The following is a 10138-nucleotide window of genomic DNA, read 5'->3' as shown; positions in this document are numbered from 1 at the left end:
AGCAGATGACCCCTAATGATTTTGAGATCTGTATGTCAAAGGTCAAGGTCACAGTGACCCTGATTAGTAAAATGGTTTCAGTTACTTCAGAAATGTAATTTAATTGCAATTTATTACAATTGCATTTTTAGCTCGACTATTCAAAGAATAAGTAGAGCTATCCTACTCACCACAGCGTCAGCGTCACACCTTGGTTAAGTTTTTTGTACCAGTCCACATTTTGACAAAGGCTTTTGAGATAAAGCTTTGAAACTTTCAACACTTGTTTACCATCACCATGTCCAGTTATAGGCAACAGTACGTAACTCCATCAAGGATTTTGGCTGAGTTATAGCCCCTTTTGACTTATAAATAATGGTTAAGTTTTTCGTACCGTTCTAATTTTGAAAAAGTCTTTTGAGATAAAGCTTTGAAACTTTCAACACTTGTTTACCATCACCATGTCCAGTTATAGGCAAGAGTACAAAACTCCATCAAGGATTTTGGCTGAATTATGGCACCTTTTGACTTAGAAATCTTGGTTAAGTTTTTCGTACCAGTTCATAGTTTTGTTAAGTGTTTTACATATGACTTTGAGACTTTTATCACTTGTTCAGTATAATAGTCTCTATCTGTAGACAAGAGTACATAACTCTGCCATCTATTTTGGCTGAATTATAGCCCTTTCTGCACTTGGAAATTGGTTCTGTTTTTGTACAAGTCCACGTTTTGTCAAAACTATTTGACATGTGGCTTTTAAACTTTGAACACTTGTTTATCATCATGATTTACATCTGCAGACAAGAGTACATAACTCTGTCAACTATTTGCCTGAATTATGGCCCTTTCTGCACTTTGAAATTGGTTCAGTTTTTCATACACATTGCCATTTAGTGCAAGACTTATCGAAAGCCACAAATACAGGATCATTGTTTGTTTAATCTGTTTTCATGCTCCCAGCATCTACTGATGCGTGAGGCATATAGTGATTGTCCTGTCCGTCCGTTTGTTCGTCCGTCCGTACGAGCTTAACCAAATGGGACCGTTTAGTCTAGCATCATTACCCCTTACTAGAATGACATGATACTAATGCAGATGTATCCTGTGACCATTCCTCATCTTCAGACATCACCTGACCTCAGTTTGACCTTGACATTGACCTCATTTTTGACTTAGGTTGCTTTATATGTGCCATGAGATCTCTTGGTTTACCAAATGGGACCGTTCCATCTAGCATCAATACCCCTTACAAGAATTAATTGATACTAATACAGATTGAAACTGTGACCATTCCTCATCTTCAAACATCACCTGACCTCAGTTTTGCCTTGACCTTGACTTCGTTTTGGACTATCGACAAGGATGCTGGGGGCATCAAGCGTTTATTGAACGCAGCTCCTTGTTTTCTTTTGTCTAAAAATCTGTGGTAATATTTTGACCCCGTTCTTCAGTCATTTCTTCGAATAGTCAAGCCCGCTGTCATCCGACAGCTCTTTTTAATTACCCCAGGTCTGCTCACCCAGGGGGTTGAACTCTGCATGTGAGGTAGCCATACACATGACTTATAAATGGAAGGTCCATGGTTCTACCAAGTTGCCTGCTTGTGATGAACTAATGCATGGAGAGGCACTTTTGGTCTTCCTCCACCATCAAAGCTTGAAAGTCACTATATGACCTTACTGGTGTTGGCGCAATGTTAAACAATGTGTGTGCAAGGCTGTAACAAATTTCATGTTTGTTTAGATTGTTACATCAGTAGTGGTTAACAGGTGTGTGACATTATTTTATGCTGTGAACTGAAAGTTTTAGCTATGTTTAATTTTTAATGGAAAATGGCGTACTTGTCATATGTGTTCTACAGATAATTCTCACAAAGGTCCTTGTTTTCTGATGTTTCTTATGTCTGTTTATATCCATTCCAAAATGAATGTTTTCTGTAGTGCCTATAATGTCTGTGTAAGGCTGTAGTAACTTTCATGTATGTATTATATCAGTAGTGGTTAACAGGTGCGTGACATTATTTTATGCTGTGAACTGAAATTTAATTTGTAATGAAAATGGCACACTTGTCATATATGTTCTACTGTGAATTCTCACAAAGGTCATCGTTTTCTAATGTTTCTTATGTATGTTTATGTCCATTCAAAAATGAATGTTTAATGTAGTTCCTATAATGTGTGTGCAAGTCTGTAGTAACTCTCATGTGTGGTACGTCTGTAGTGGTTAAAAGGTGTGTGACATTATTTTATGCTGAAATGTTTAGTAATTATTAATTTGTGATGGAAAAGGTAAACGTCATATCATCATGATCATGTTGTACTGTGAATTCTGTTAAACATAACAAAGGTCATTGTTTTCTAATGTTTCTGATGTTATTTTATATCCATTTTGGATTGGTATTTTGGCTGAAATTTTTTGTTTTGATAAGTTCTGTCGAGTGCAGGTATTTTAGGGGGATTTGGAGTGCATGCAAAATTGTGCCTATAGAAAATTATAGTAAAAAGAACTTTGGTCTTAGGCCTAATATGGACAGATAGCTCGAGGTCAATTATCTATTTTTGTTATTTTTATGCCCCCGAAGGGAGGCATATTAATTTTCAACTGTCTGTCCGTTCGTTAGTTCGTTCATCACAACGTTAACTTTTTGCATGAAGGCACTTTACTCGCGAACCACTGCACCCAGGACCTTCAAACTTCACATGCTGATAATACTTATTAAGTACACGACCTCTACTGAATTTGGGTTCACCAGGTCAAAGGTCAAGGTCACCAGGTCAAAGGTCAATGCGCTGCGGGGGCATTTGTCACCATTAGTGGTTGACAGCTCTTGTTCATTCTACATGGATATTATTTGAACAGTGAATGGCTTGTAAACATAGAAATCTGGTAAACATTTGGTTTAATCATTACATTTGCTGAAATTGCTTCAGTTTGGGTAAAATGTATTCATCCACTTGAAAAATGTTGAAAATTCTACTAATTTTCTGTCTACATATTCCTGGAAAGTTTCTAAATTTGCAGGTTTTTAATTTCATGAAATGCATTTTTATCAGTTTTGTGTTTGAAACCGGTAGGCAGAAATAAATGGTGTATTACCAATGCTGCAGTATGATATTTTCTTGATTTTTTTTTTAGAAATTTAAGTTTCACCGAAGAACTCTGACCTAGAATCAGATATTTGTTTTTTTTTTCTCTTGTTTACATGAAATTACTCTCTTGATTACTTGAATTTACATTATATATTTTCATAATTTGTGCAAAAGAAATAAGTTCTAGGATTTGAAAACTTAACATATTGGGCCTTAAATTGGTATATTTTTATTGATTTTGAAGGAAAACATGCAGATGGTCAAACACTAGACTTGAATTTTGGCTGTATAATCATCATATCTGAGGACCTGAATTGTACAATTACTTATTCTGTTGGATTTCTTACATTTGTAGTACCAAAAAACCTGAAATGAGAGCGCTTAAGGACAATGAGAAGTTTGATGCATAGACTGGAATCGGCCGCCTTTGTATATATAAGTCTGCATCTTCCCAGATTTGACCAAAGACGTTTATTCGATGCTGTGAATGGTAAATAATACTTTGTAGATGTTTTAAATAAAAAATAGGTACTTTTCTTTGATATTGTAAAACTTAATATATATGTTAAATTGCAATTGCAAGTGAAAAAAAAAGCTAGAAAGTAGAATTATAGTAGAATAACATTATTTCAGCTATTTTTGCCATAATGACTACCAGAAGAAAGTGTGGATTGTGGGTGTGTGTGTTCAGGTTTAACGTCTTTTTTTCAGTCATATAAATGGCGGCGTCTACTTGAAGCATTGAGCACTAAGCTGTATTGCCCTGTGAGAATATTCAGTTCAGATTGTAGTTAATTGTACATGAAAACAGTAAATATTTCTTAAGATCTAGAAGCCAGTAAGGCAAGGAATAATGAAAAGGCTGCTTTGTGATTGATAGTTTTAGTATTTAAACTGTTTGTTATGGTAGAGTCTTACATATACTTGGTTTTGAGGTTTTATATTACATTATTATAGTTTCAGTGAGGGGAAAGAAGATTTTGATATAAATGTTCATAGAAAAATTGTTGTGAGCGGCACTTTTTTACAATTTCACATTTTCTTTGCAGTCAGATTGAGACATATATTACTCATACATGCAGTTGAATATTAAACTGTTAAAGTATTTAATCTGATATATTATGACCAGCATAAATCATTTTGCAGACGTTTTGCTGCAGGCCTTTAAGTCTCACACAAGTTGCTGGTTCAGTCACATGAATGGTCAGTGGAATTCACAAGAGTCACTGGAAAAATTAGGAAAACCAGTTGAAGTTGCTCAGGTTGATATATTTACAGAAATGTATCCAGTTTGGAACATTCAGCAGGCAATAATGTACATTTAAACAATTATAAATATTAGAGAGGGGCTGTTTTTGCCAGAGCTTGGCTGTGATAAACAACTTAAAGTTTTGTACAGTGTAAATAGTAAGGGTGTTTAAGTTTTATGTACAGAGTGCACTGAATGACATATAAGCTTTTTATTAAGCTCACATATTTAGACTTCTCAGAGCTGGCTGGCTCGATCATTTTTACCTACGGTAGCTATATATGAGTGATCACTGAAAAGTACATGACACATTTAAGTACAAAAGTTCTTTTTTTTAAGTGCAAAAGCTATTCATTCTCATATTTGCCACATGTATACAAATTAAGCTGCTTAAAAGGGGCAAATTTGACAGCTACAGGATTTTTCTTTGTTTACATTTTAGTATTTCTTATGAGCAGACGGCATGTTTTGATGCTAATTTTGTAGTATGAATGTAAGGATAATACACGTTTTTTTTTTGTGTATTAACATCTGCAGAAGCCCGCGGGATAGTTTGTGACAGAGACTGAAGGTCGAGGTCACAAACATATCCAACGGCTTCTGCAGACCTTAATACACGAAACAAACGTGTATTGTCGCTATTCTTGCATAAAAAATACACGACTACTAAATGCATTGTTTTCATATGTGATGACTTTACGATTCTGGTACATTTTTAGCTCACCAGAGCACAAAATGAGCTATTGTGACCGGTCATTGTCCGACGTCCGTCAGCGTCTGTCGTGCGTCGTCTGTCAACGTTTGCTTTGTGAACACTCTAGAGGCCACATTTGTATCCCAATCTTTACGAAACTTGGTCAGAATATTAGTCTTGATAATTTCTAGTTCAAGTTTGAAACTGGGTCATGTTGGGTTAAAAACTAGGTCAGTAGGCTAGATCAAAGGAAAAGCTTATGAACATTCTAGAGGCCACATTTGTGATCCAATCTTAATGAAACTTGATCAGAATGTTTGTCTTGATGATTTCTGGGTCACATTAGAAACTGGGTCATGTGGGGTCAAAACTAGGTCAGTAGGCTGGATGAAATGAAAAGCTTGTGAACACTCTTAGAGACCACATTTCAAGTTTGAAATTCATTAGGATTAGTCAGAATGTTTATCTCGATAATCTATAGGTTAAATTTGAATCTGGGTCATGTTGGGTCAAAAACTAGGTCACCCAGTCAAATGAAAGGAAATGCTTGTGAAATGTCTAGGGACCACAGTTCAGACTCAATCTTTATGAAACTTAGAAAAAATGTTAGTCTTAATAATTTCTTTGCAATATTTGAATCTGGGTCATGTTGGATTAGAAACAAGGTCAGTAGGCCAGATCAAAGGAAACGCTTGTGAACACTTTAGAGGCCACATTTGTGACCCAATCTTTATGAAACTTGATCAGAATGTTTGTCTTGATGATGTCTAGGTCAGTTTTGAAACTGGATCATGTTGGGTCAAAAAATAGGTCAGTAGACTAGATCAAAGGAAATTCTTGTCAACACTCTTAGAGACCACATTTTAAGTTTGAAATTCATTAGGATTAGTCAGAATGTTTATCTCAATAATCTATAGGTCAAGTTTGAATCTGGGTCATGTTGGGTCAAAAACTAGGTCACCCAGTGAAATAAAAGGAAATGCTTGTGAATAGTCTAGGGGCCACAGTTGAAACTCGATCTTTATGAGACTTAGTCAGAGTGTTAGTCTTTATAATCTCTATGCGATATTTGAGTCTGGGACATGTTGGGTCAGAAACTAGGTCAGTAGGCCAGATCAAAGGAAAAGCTTGTGAACATTCTAGAGGCCACAATTTTGACTCAATCTTTATAAAATTTTGTCAGAATGTTTGTCTTGATGAATTCTAGCTCAGTTTCGAATCTGAGTTATGTGGGGTCAAAACTAGGTCTGTAGGCCAGATCAAAGGAAAAGCTTGTGAACACTCTAAAGGTCACATTTGTGCCCAATATTTATGAAACTTGGTCAGAATGTTTATTAGGTCAAATTCAAAACTGAGTCATGTGGACACTGCACACGAATTTTTCTCCCGTTAAGACATAGGCGGATCCAGTAAAAAAGAAGTTTTTATGCAAGAATAATTTTTAATTAGATTTGAGCAATAATATTGTAATCGAATTTGTTACATAACAAGGAAACATGCAGCTTTTTACTGAAGATAAAAATCTCAAAAATAAGAAAGTTATAGAATTTCGTTGTTTTCTAGTGCAGGATTTGTTTTCAGATTTGACCACTACCAATTTTTATTGTGTAAGGTTTAAAGTTATCAACTTTTAGCGCATAGGTCAACAAAGGTAAAACGTTCAGATTTAATTTGTTATACATCTTAAATTGCACTAGTGAAATATTTTTTGGTATGCTACCTTATTTTATATGACATCATGATCTAAGAAACCACTAAGTTTAACATAAAAATTGCAGACAATATAGTTACTTAGTTCAAATGCATGTAAGACATTAAGGTCACTGGCTAAAGGGGAATCACTGCCAAGCTGAACATTACATAATATTCATCAACTTGTTCAAGTGGTGATGCAATATAAAGGGATTATCTGTAAAAACTTTGCAAAAAGCCTTCATGATAAATATCTAAATAAGGTCACTAAGGGTCAGAGGCAGGAGCTATTTTTCATATATCATGTATGCAAACCTTCAAAAGTCTTGTTTGAATTAAACTTATTACAACAGAAATGTCTCCCGCAAAAATATTGTAAAACAATTGATTTTGCTTGTTTAGCTTTAATAAATATTCTAATATGACTAACAATGCTTTAATCATCACACGTATATTATGTTGACGTCACGTCAACGCGATATTTAGCACCATGTACTCAACAAATAATAGCGCTTTCAAATTTCATGAAATATTTTTCTTAATAACATGTTTTAAACAAAATGTTACATTGCACAAATGTTTTTATTAATTTACAAGCATACTGAGTTAGTTATTCGCTTCGCTGAATAATTCACAATAACTTTCGCCCGAACTGAATTCTGCCGCAAGAGGTATTACCATTTCCGGCCCTGGCATGTATAAACAAAGACCTACTATTGGCGTCATGCTTGCATGAAGAAACAGTTCCATCATATTTGTTATAAATTTTACAATATTAGAACATATTAGAATCGAAATGTATGGAAAGCCGTAGTTCACCCCCGGAGTACTATTCATTTTTTCTATACAATCATATATGGCTGTTCTTCTACTTCCCTTACTCATTGCCGGAGGAGGAGTATCCAGACTATATCGTGTTCTTCTCCGCCAATTTTATAAAAGGACAAAGAACAACCAACACCGGTATTGTACATCTCCCATGATTTTCCGACGAAGCATCTAAACTATGCTGTGTTATCTGTCGGTTTTTGTAAGGAAACGAAGAATAACCAACCGCATGTTATACAATTCCCTCGTTTTTTCTCGATACTTCAAACTATGTTGTGTTCTTCTCCGTCGGTTGTTAAATCAAAAACTTAGGAAAGTCGTAGTTCACCCCCGGAGTACTATTCAGTTTTTTTTCTATATAACCTTATATGGCTGTTCTTCTATTTCTCTTATTCATTGTCGGACAAGCAGTATCCAGACAATATCGTGTTCTTCTCCGCCGATTGTAAAAAAGCCGTAGTTCACCCCCGGAGTACTATTCATGTTTTCTATACAATCATATATGGCTGTTCTTCTACTTCCCTTACTCATTGCCGGAGGAGGAGTATCCAGACTATATCGTGTTCTTCTCCGCCAATTTTATAAAAGGACAAAGTACAACCAACACCGGTATTGTACATTTTCGACGAAGCATATAAACTGCTGTGTTCTCTATCGATGTTTGTAAGGAAACGAAGAACAACCAACCGCATGTAATACAACTCCCGAACTATATTGTGTTCTTCTCCGTCGGTTTTTAAATTAAAAATTGAGATGAAGAACAACTGTTCAGCGTGATACTTCTCTGTCTACTTCTCCAACAATGAATAAGGGAAGTAGAAGAGCAGACAAATATGGTTATATAGAGAAATCTGAATAGTATTCCGGGGTTGAACTACGGCTTTCCATAGAAATGATTTATAGCAAAACAGTGCTTTATCACTATTTATACACTCGGGCTGTTATATGTCGTCCGAAATAATTTTAATCGGGTTTCGCCCTCGTAAAATTATTATACCCAAAGTATAACCGCCCACCGTGTATAAATAGTGATAAGCACTGTTTTGTTATAAATTATTTCTTAATTAACTACAAAGAAGAAAGTTTCCACATTATTTATAACTTTTGTCTGTGATGTAAAATATTTCATTAGTTGTTCACACACATCTACTTAATATGATTCCACTTACATGTACATATCTTGCCACTAATATGTATTTATTTTCCAACTTTATGAAACATATCTGAATGTGTCAGGTGATATTTATAGAATACTTTGTATTTTTTTGTGAAATAATGAAAACTTCCTAATTCGATCAGCACATCGAGAAGTTTTATTTCAGGTTTTAAGCTTAATTAGTATTGAATTAAATAAACTATTTCTTTATCATGCTTTACTTTTAGAGTTTCTAAATGCAAAACCAGAAAGTGTGGTGACCTCAAGGACAAATGATGATTTGAATAGAGCTATAGGATGGTTACTTTTATTGAATTAGTATTCTAATATTGTTATTATGTCTACCCCATCGGTGGGTGAGACATATTGTTTTTGCCTTTGCCGTCAGTCCCTCCGAATGAAGCCTGTCAGGCTTCTACAGGTCAAACTACTGGCCAGATTTCAACGAGACTTCACAGGAGTGATCAGTACCAAGCCTAGTTGTGCATATCGCTGGCATTTTCCACTTTACTGCACAAAATGGCCACAAGAGCTAAAAATAGGAAAATCTTGTCCGGCTTATACAGGTGAAACTGTTGGCCAGATTTTGACGAAACTTCATTGGAGTGATCAGTACCAAGCCTAGTTGTGCATATAACCGACAGGCTCCGCTTCATTTCACAATATGGCAATCAGAGCTATATATAAAGATAGAAAAATCTTGCTCAACTTAAACAATTTAATCAAACTGGTGACTGGATTTTGACAAAACTTAACAGGAATGATCAGTGCCAACACTAGTTGTGCATATTGCATGTTCCACTTTGCTGCACAAAATGACCACCAGAGCTAAAATAGAAAAATCTTGTCTGGCTTTCATAGGCTGTGTTGTACCAAAGCATTAAGAGGATAGTCCAAGGACTGGTTAATCTGTTGTAAAATTTGACTGGGTTGGATATCATGTCACATTTTAGTCTTTGCATGATTTCCAAGTGAGGCAGCACTATAAAGCGTGGCTTTTTGAACAATTTTTCAATCATACAAACGGCGATGTCTACTTGTAGCAGTGAGCACAATGCCCAGCTTTATAGTGCTGCCTCACTGGAATATCATGCTGTAGACACGACATGATACCCAACCCAGTTACATTATACTGACACCGGGCTGACCAGTCCTAGCACTACCCTCTTAATGCTGAGTGCCAAGCGAGGGAGCTACTAGTACCATTTCTTACGTCTTTGGTATGACACGGCCGGGGATTGAACCCACGACCTCACACGCTCTAAGCAGACGCTCTACCACTAGGCTACCGAGGTGGTTCTGTGTGAGCTTTGAGTATATACACAGTTTGTTCAAACATCTTCTCCTGTGAAGCCACAAGTCAAAATTGGATGGATGGTTATTGGAAAATATGAAGAGTGCTCCTCATTACTCTAGCCCCCTCCACCTCTCTCCCTCCTAATGACACACAC

The 10138-nt window shown here is 35.8% G+C and overlaps 1 long non-coding RNA gene across 1 annotated transcript; it reads left to right on the top strand.

The window, feature by feature from the left end:
• The first annotated feature begins 3428 nt into the window (after positions 1–3428).
• Positions 3429–8996, top strand: LOC128547634 (uncharacterized). Its single transcript, XR_008366604.1, has 3 exons — positions 3429–3558; positions 4215–4330; positions 8917–8996. It is a non-coding gene; the product is annotated as an uncharacterized LOC128547634 (long non-coding RNA).
• Positions 8997–10138: the final 1142 nt, after the last annotated feature.

The sequence above is a fragment of the Mercenaria mercenaria genome, chromosome 13 (genome assembly GCF_021730395.1).
Source record: "Mercenaria mercenaria strain notata chromosome 13, MADL_Memer_1, whole genome shotgun sequence".
Taxonomy (NCBI): Eukaryota; Metazoa; Mollusca; class Bivalvia; order Venerida; family Veneridae; genus Mercenaria; species Mercenaria mercenaria.
Note: the sequence above shows the minus strand (reverse complement) of the source record. Positions and strands in the feature narration are given on the sequence as shown.